Consider the following 6255-nt stretch of genomic DNA (forward strand, 5'->3'; position numbering starts at 1 on the left):
GCCAGAGGGATACAATAATTTTGGCACATGCTAATATTCTCAGAATGAGACATACAAAAATATTTACCTAGGCAAAATATTTTTGATTGAGGCAAATGGCAGACATACTAAAGATAGAGCAAATGCAGAGTTTGAGGATTTTTCATTGGATCTGGAACAGTCTAGCTTACTTCAAGCTAGATCATGTATGATATTTGAACCCCTTGATTTCAATGAATCCATTCCTCCAAAACCTTCACTCCAACATGCACCTACCTTGGAACTTAAACATTTTTCATCATATTTGAAATATGCTTACCTAGGTAGTGATGATACTTTACCAGTTTGAATTTCTGGTAGTCTAACCCCCGAGCAAGAGGGTAATTTATTGAATGTTTTGTCATAGCATAAAAAAGCTCTCAGGTGGACTATGACAGACTTGAATGGAATCAACCCTACAATATGCATGCACAAGATCCAGTTAGATAACTGCCATGGAAATTCTATCGATCCCCAAAGTAGACTTAACCCGATAATAAAGAAAGTGGTGATGAAAAAAATCATCAAATGACTAGATGTTAGAGTGATATATCTCATATCCGATAACTCTTGGGTCAACCCAATTTAATGCGTGTTGAAGAAGGGTGGCGTGACCATGGTAAAGAATGAAAATGATGAGCTTTTGACAATGAGAACCATCACAGGGTGGAAGATTTGTATGGACTATAAAAAACTAAACAAGGTGACGAAGAATGACCATTTCTTCTTTTCATCGATCAAATGCTTGATCGTTTGGCGGGCAAGGCATTTTATTGTTTTCTCAACAGATATTCTGGTATAATCAGATTGCCATAGCACCTGAAGATCATGATAAGACCACCTTCACCTTCCCATATGGTACCTATGGCTTTAGGAGGATGCCTCTCGGATTATGCAATGCCCCGATAGCTTTTTCAGAGGTGTATGATAGCCATTTTCTTAGACATGGTGGAGGGCTTCTTGGAAATATTCATGGATGATTTTTTTCATCTTGGGCGATGAATTTAATCAATGCCCCGACAATTTATCTAAAGTGTTGAAGCATTGTGAGGAGTCCAAGCTTGTGCTAAAGTGGGAGAAATATCACTTTATAGTGACAAAATAAATTGTGTTGGGACATAAAATTTCTCATCGCGACATCGAGATTGACAAAGCGAAGGTGGAATTGATTGAGAATCTACCTCCACCCATCACTGTGAAGGGCATAATAAGTTTCCTAGGGTATGCATGATTCTATAGGCATTTCATCAAAGATTTTTCAAAGCCTTTATGTCTTTTGTTGCAACAAATTAGCCATTCGTGTTCAATGATGAATGTCTCAGCACGTTCACAGATCTGGAAAAAAAAACTTGCCTCGACACCAATTGTTGTTGCACCTGACTAAGACCTCTTTTCGAGCTAATATACGACGCAAGTGACTACATAGTAGGGGCAGTGCTCGGGCAATGAAAATGTAAAATCTTTCATGTCATTTATTATGTTAGTCGTACCCTAAATGATGCAAAACTCAACTATACCATTGAAAAAGAATTGCTTATCCTAGTATTCACTTTTGATAAGTTTACCTTATAGGCACTAAGGTCATTGTACACACTGACCACTCAACCATTAAATACCTAGTGAATAAAAAGGATGCGAAGCCTAGTCTTATTAGATGAATACTCTTGCTACAAGAATTTGATTTAGAGGTGAAAGATAGGAAGGGTACCGAGAACCAAGTAGTAGATCACTTGTCTAGACTAGAGAACAAAAAACATATGTCATAACATGAAAGAAATTTAGGAGGAATTCTCTAACGAGAAAATTTTATTTGCCGCAGCAATGTCGTGGTATGCTGACATAGTTAACTTTCTTGTTAGTGGTATTATGCCTCCATATTTATCTTACCATGGCCGAAAAATGTTCAGACATAATGTATGCCGTTATTATTGGGATGAACCATTCTTATTCAAGCAATGTGGATATCAAATAATCTAGAGGTACATCCCCAAATAAAGAACACAAAGAGATCATATTTCATTACCATACATCCCCGTGTGGAGGGCACTTTGGTGGGATGAGGACTGTTGTAAAGGTCCTCCAATCTGGCTTCTATTGTCCCACCTTATTCAAGGATTCACAAGACTTCTATAAGTCATGTGATTGTTGCCAATGCGCCATGAATATATCGAAGAGAAATGAGATGCCATGGCAAAATATTTTGGAAGTTAAACTTTTTGATGTATGGGGAATCGATTTTATGGGACCCTTTCCATCATTATTCAGCGATCTGTACTTAATTTTAGAGTTGGACTATGTATCCAAATGGGTCGAGGCTGTGGCAACACCTAGAAATAACTCCAAGATCATGCTAAAATTCTTGCATAAAAACATATTCATACGTTGTGGAGTTTCAAGAGCAATTATCAATGATGAGGGCACCAACTTTGACAGCAAATTAATTTCCAATGAAAATTTTTAGGATAAAACTTTTGCGCGCCGTGGCATAAAATGATTGAAAAGATTAAGTTGAACTCCTTAGCATTTTGAATTTTGTTAAATTACAAATAAATGCCTCGTCATAACTGTAGAGGGACACTCCTCTATGCAATGACATTAATTGGAAACCCCCTTAAATAAATGGTATCCTTGGAACATGAGTGAATGAAAGCAGTCACGGGATGACTCTTCCTGACTAGCTCGGGGGTGGAAGGTATGCTCTTTTTCACAGAGTGTGGGACGATATGTGTAATGAGCTAACTCCCTTTGAAGCAGTGTAAAAAATTGAAGTTATACATTGAATAAACAAGAATGAAAATGTGCTTATTGGATAATTTGATGCCTTGGCAAAACAAAAGAACTTACTTAGTAGTTTTCTAAATTCGTTAAGCATAAACTAGATACAATCACACACACACACTGAAAAAAAGTCCTGACCTAAGGAAAGGTGCTTGATTTCTCATTCAATCTAGCATGTTGAGGCCAAACTTGTTGCCAAGAGCTGAAATTTTAAACCACTTGATTGTCCTAATTTATACTTTGCCTTAACACTTTATGTTTTTACTACTCATTATCCATTGTTTAAGGACAAGCAATAGCTTAAGTTTGGGAGTGTGATAAACTCCGTAAAAAGACCATATTTTAGGTTTTTTTACTTAAGTTATTGATTGTCTAAAATCCATTGGCATATCATTTTAACTACATATAGTTGCATTTAGAACATATTTGCATGTTATGGATAAGTTTTGCCAAGACAAAGTTTATTTGACTAAACTGATGTTGATGAGGAGAAGGGTTGTTTGTTGGTTGTGATGATGCAGGAAATGATCGAGGAAGAATTTATTTGTCATGACAAATTAATTTGCTAGGGCCAGTGGAACAAAAGACGACGAAAGTGAGGAACAAATTTTCTTGCCAAGGTGAGTTTTTACCTCACAAGTCTGACACAACACAAGACAAAACTACTGACATCACTTGGCCAGCTGTCCAATACACCTCACGTGAAACCATGCCCCTGCTAAGGAATTTGGACCACTACCAGCCGCTATATTATTCATACAATGGGCATGAAACCAAGGGTATTTAGGGAATTTCCAAAGGTAGTAAGCCCTAGAAATTCCCCACTATAAATATCTCATTATACCACCCTAAAAGAGAGGGGAGAAAATACCCTAAAATTAAGGCTTGAAGAAAGGTGGTTGTAACACATCCTTTTCCACCGTCCCCCACTCGACCGTCCTTGGTGCCCTCCATAGCCAGTCTTCACCGGAGCAGCGGCCAGGTCCTCGAGAGAGGCTGACCGCTAGAGCAATCATGGTGGTGGTATGATGTCACGGCATAGCTCTGTTCTGGGAGTTTTTTTCCTCTTGTTCTTCATTTCCATATCATTTAAGGGCTTATGTTTAAAGATTATTTTTGGGATGATGTTTGCCACACCATAAATTGTTTTATTTGTTGTTGGAAATACTTGAATGATACTTTATTCGATTGCTAATGAATGATTAAGTATGTTTTTGTTGAATGTTGTATTGTTCACTGTTTTAATCTTTCACCTTGGCACTGTAAGAGCTTTTGAAAGATTGCCTGGTGCCACGACAAAACATTCCTAGTCTTTGTAAGAGCTTTTGAAAGATTGTCATTTTTCTAGGAGTTGATACCTAATATTCGAAAGAGTTAGGTTAGATATACGTGAACAAGGGAACTAATCCGAGATAGTGAGGTTCTAATCTGCCTTAAAGATAAGGAGATGGTTTAATTCGACTAAGAAGGGTAAATGCTTGAGTAGATAGGCTAGAGCTACACTTTACGCTGAATAGTATTATCGCAACAACAATTTGACAAACCAAAGGCTGCAATTCACGCTAGGTAGTATTGCCGTAGAGAAAAGTTCTAGGAACACTCTAGTAAATCCTGTCGGGCAACATAGACATAGCATACTAAATCATCCTAGACATAGAATAATTTCTTACCGTAGTGAATCCAACCCAAGTGTTCCATTAGAGGTTTGATTGTGTGAGATTTTTCAGAATATGTTGAATTAAACATTTTTCTTTGCATCGACAACTTTTATTTGTTTACCTTCATATATTTTTCTCTCCACGACAAAAATTTTCTTCTTACTTCACTTTACAATTTTTCTTGCCTCGGCCATACCTTTTTCCATCTGTTTGCTAATACTTGTTTTTCCTTTGTGAATACCATTAGACAAGAATCTTAGGACTAATTGGTGATACATTGTACTAGCTATAGCAATCATAAAAAATTCCCACCAATCCCTGTGGAGACGATATAAGCATCTTTTTGTCCATTTTTCTTACAGATTATGAGTAGGTTTACTTGCATATTATAACTCAAGCCTGAATGAGAATAAACACAATATAATCCTCTTTTTGCGCATTTTTCTTACACCCCTTCTTCTTGAATTACTACATTAATTATGTATGGGTACAAAAACCAAGAGAGTTATCTTCTCTTTAGGTATTTTTATGGTTTGTTTTGCATACCAAATAAATCGTGGATTCTTCAATGTGCATGGAAGGCAGGTGTTTATGGTTTCAGTTACATTCCATGTAGGCATATCACAAATTTTAGTTACATTCTTCATTGACGGCTAAATTTATATCATATTGTATTGGACACAAATTTGTATGATTTTATTTTCAAGTAGATTTAGAAAACTATTGTTAGTGTCACAGTAGTGTAATAACAATTTCGGACGATACCTTCATCATCGTTAGGTAATCCAAATATTTGATTTTGACATTACATAACTGTGACATAACATACCTCCAACACCACATAACTCCTACATTATATGCCTATAATATTAAATGACTGACATTATCATTCACAACAAGACTCGTTAGTACATACTTCTCTAATTCACTTAGTAGTGGCTGATGAATGTATAAAAGGGAACTTGTTTTCCTTGGTAATGTGGTGTTGTTCTTTTAACGTATTCGATTAATTTTATAATTTCACAATTTTTCGATCACCAATTCAATGTATTTTCATCTATATTAATCGAAGTGAATCTTATCTATAATTTCAACAATATATATTTATTATATGTAAATAATTTAAAATTAAAAGAATTAGAATCTCATCGTATAAGAATCTCATATTATATTAAAGTTGTTAAGATATACATAATTCATTAATTTAACAGTTTAATTAATTATTTCGTTATAAATGTATTTAATAATCAATACACAACTAATTTGACATTAATTAAATTAAAAAATAATTCAATTAATAGATATCATTACTTGAGAATTTATATGTAAATCATTTATCCTTATACTTATATTCATTTCTTAAATTAATTTTATAAATATATAATTTTTTAAAATTATTTTAAAAGATATATATTTTACATAAAATATGTTCGGTCGTCAATGTTATTTATGTGACAAAATTAAACATTTTAGAAAAATATTTGATATGGAATTCTATTAAAAAATAAAACATATAGATTCCCATTTTATTTAATATTTAATATATTAATCCTCAAACGAAAAGTCCATAATACCCAAATAAATTTGTTGCCCTTAATTACCATAAAATTAAATCTAACGTGTCATTTTATCCAAATGCATCCTCCTAAATGTCATTTACAGCCTGTAAAATTGTAATTAAAGTACAATAATGCCCATCTAATAATCCATATTATCATGTACCCCATAGTAATTACATCACTTCAAAAACAAAATAAAACTCGGCGGTTCATGTTAATTATTTTTTATTTGCACCGCATCG

Source organism: Hibiscus syriacus, unplaced genomic scaffold (genome assembly GCF_006381635.1).
Source record: "Hibiscus syriacus cultivar Baekdansim isolate YM2019G1 unplaced genomic scaffold, ASM638163v2 tig00112293_pilon, whole genome shotgun sequence".
Taxonomy (NCBI): domain Eukaryota; kingdom Viridiplantae; phylum Streptophyta; class Magnoliopsida; order Malvales; family Malvaceae; genus Hibiscus; species Hibiscus syriacus.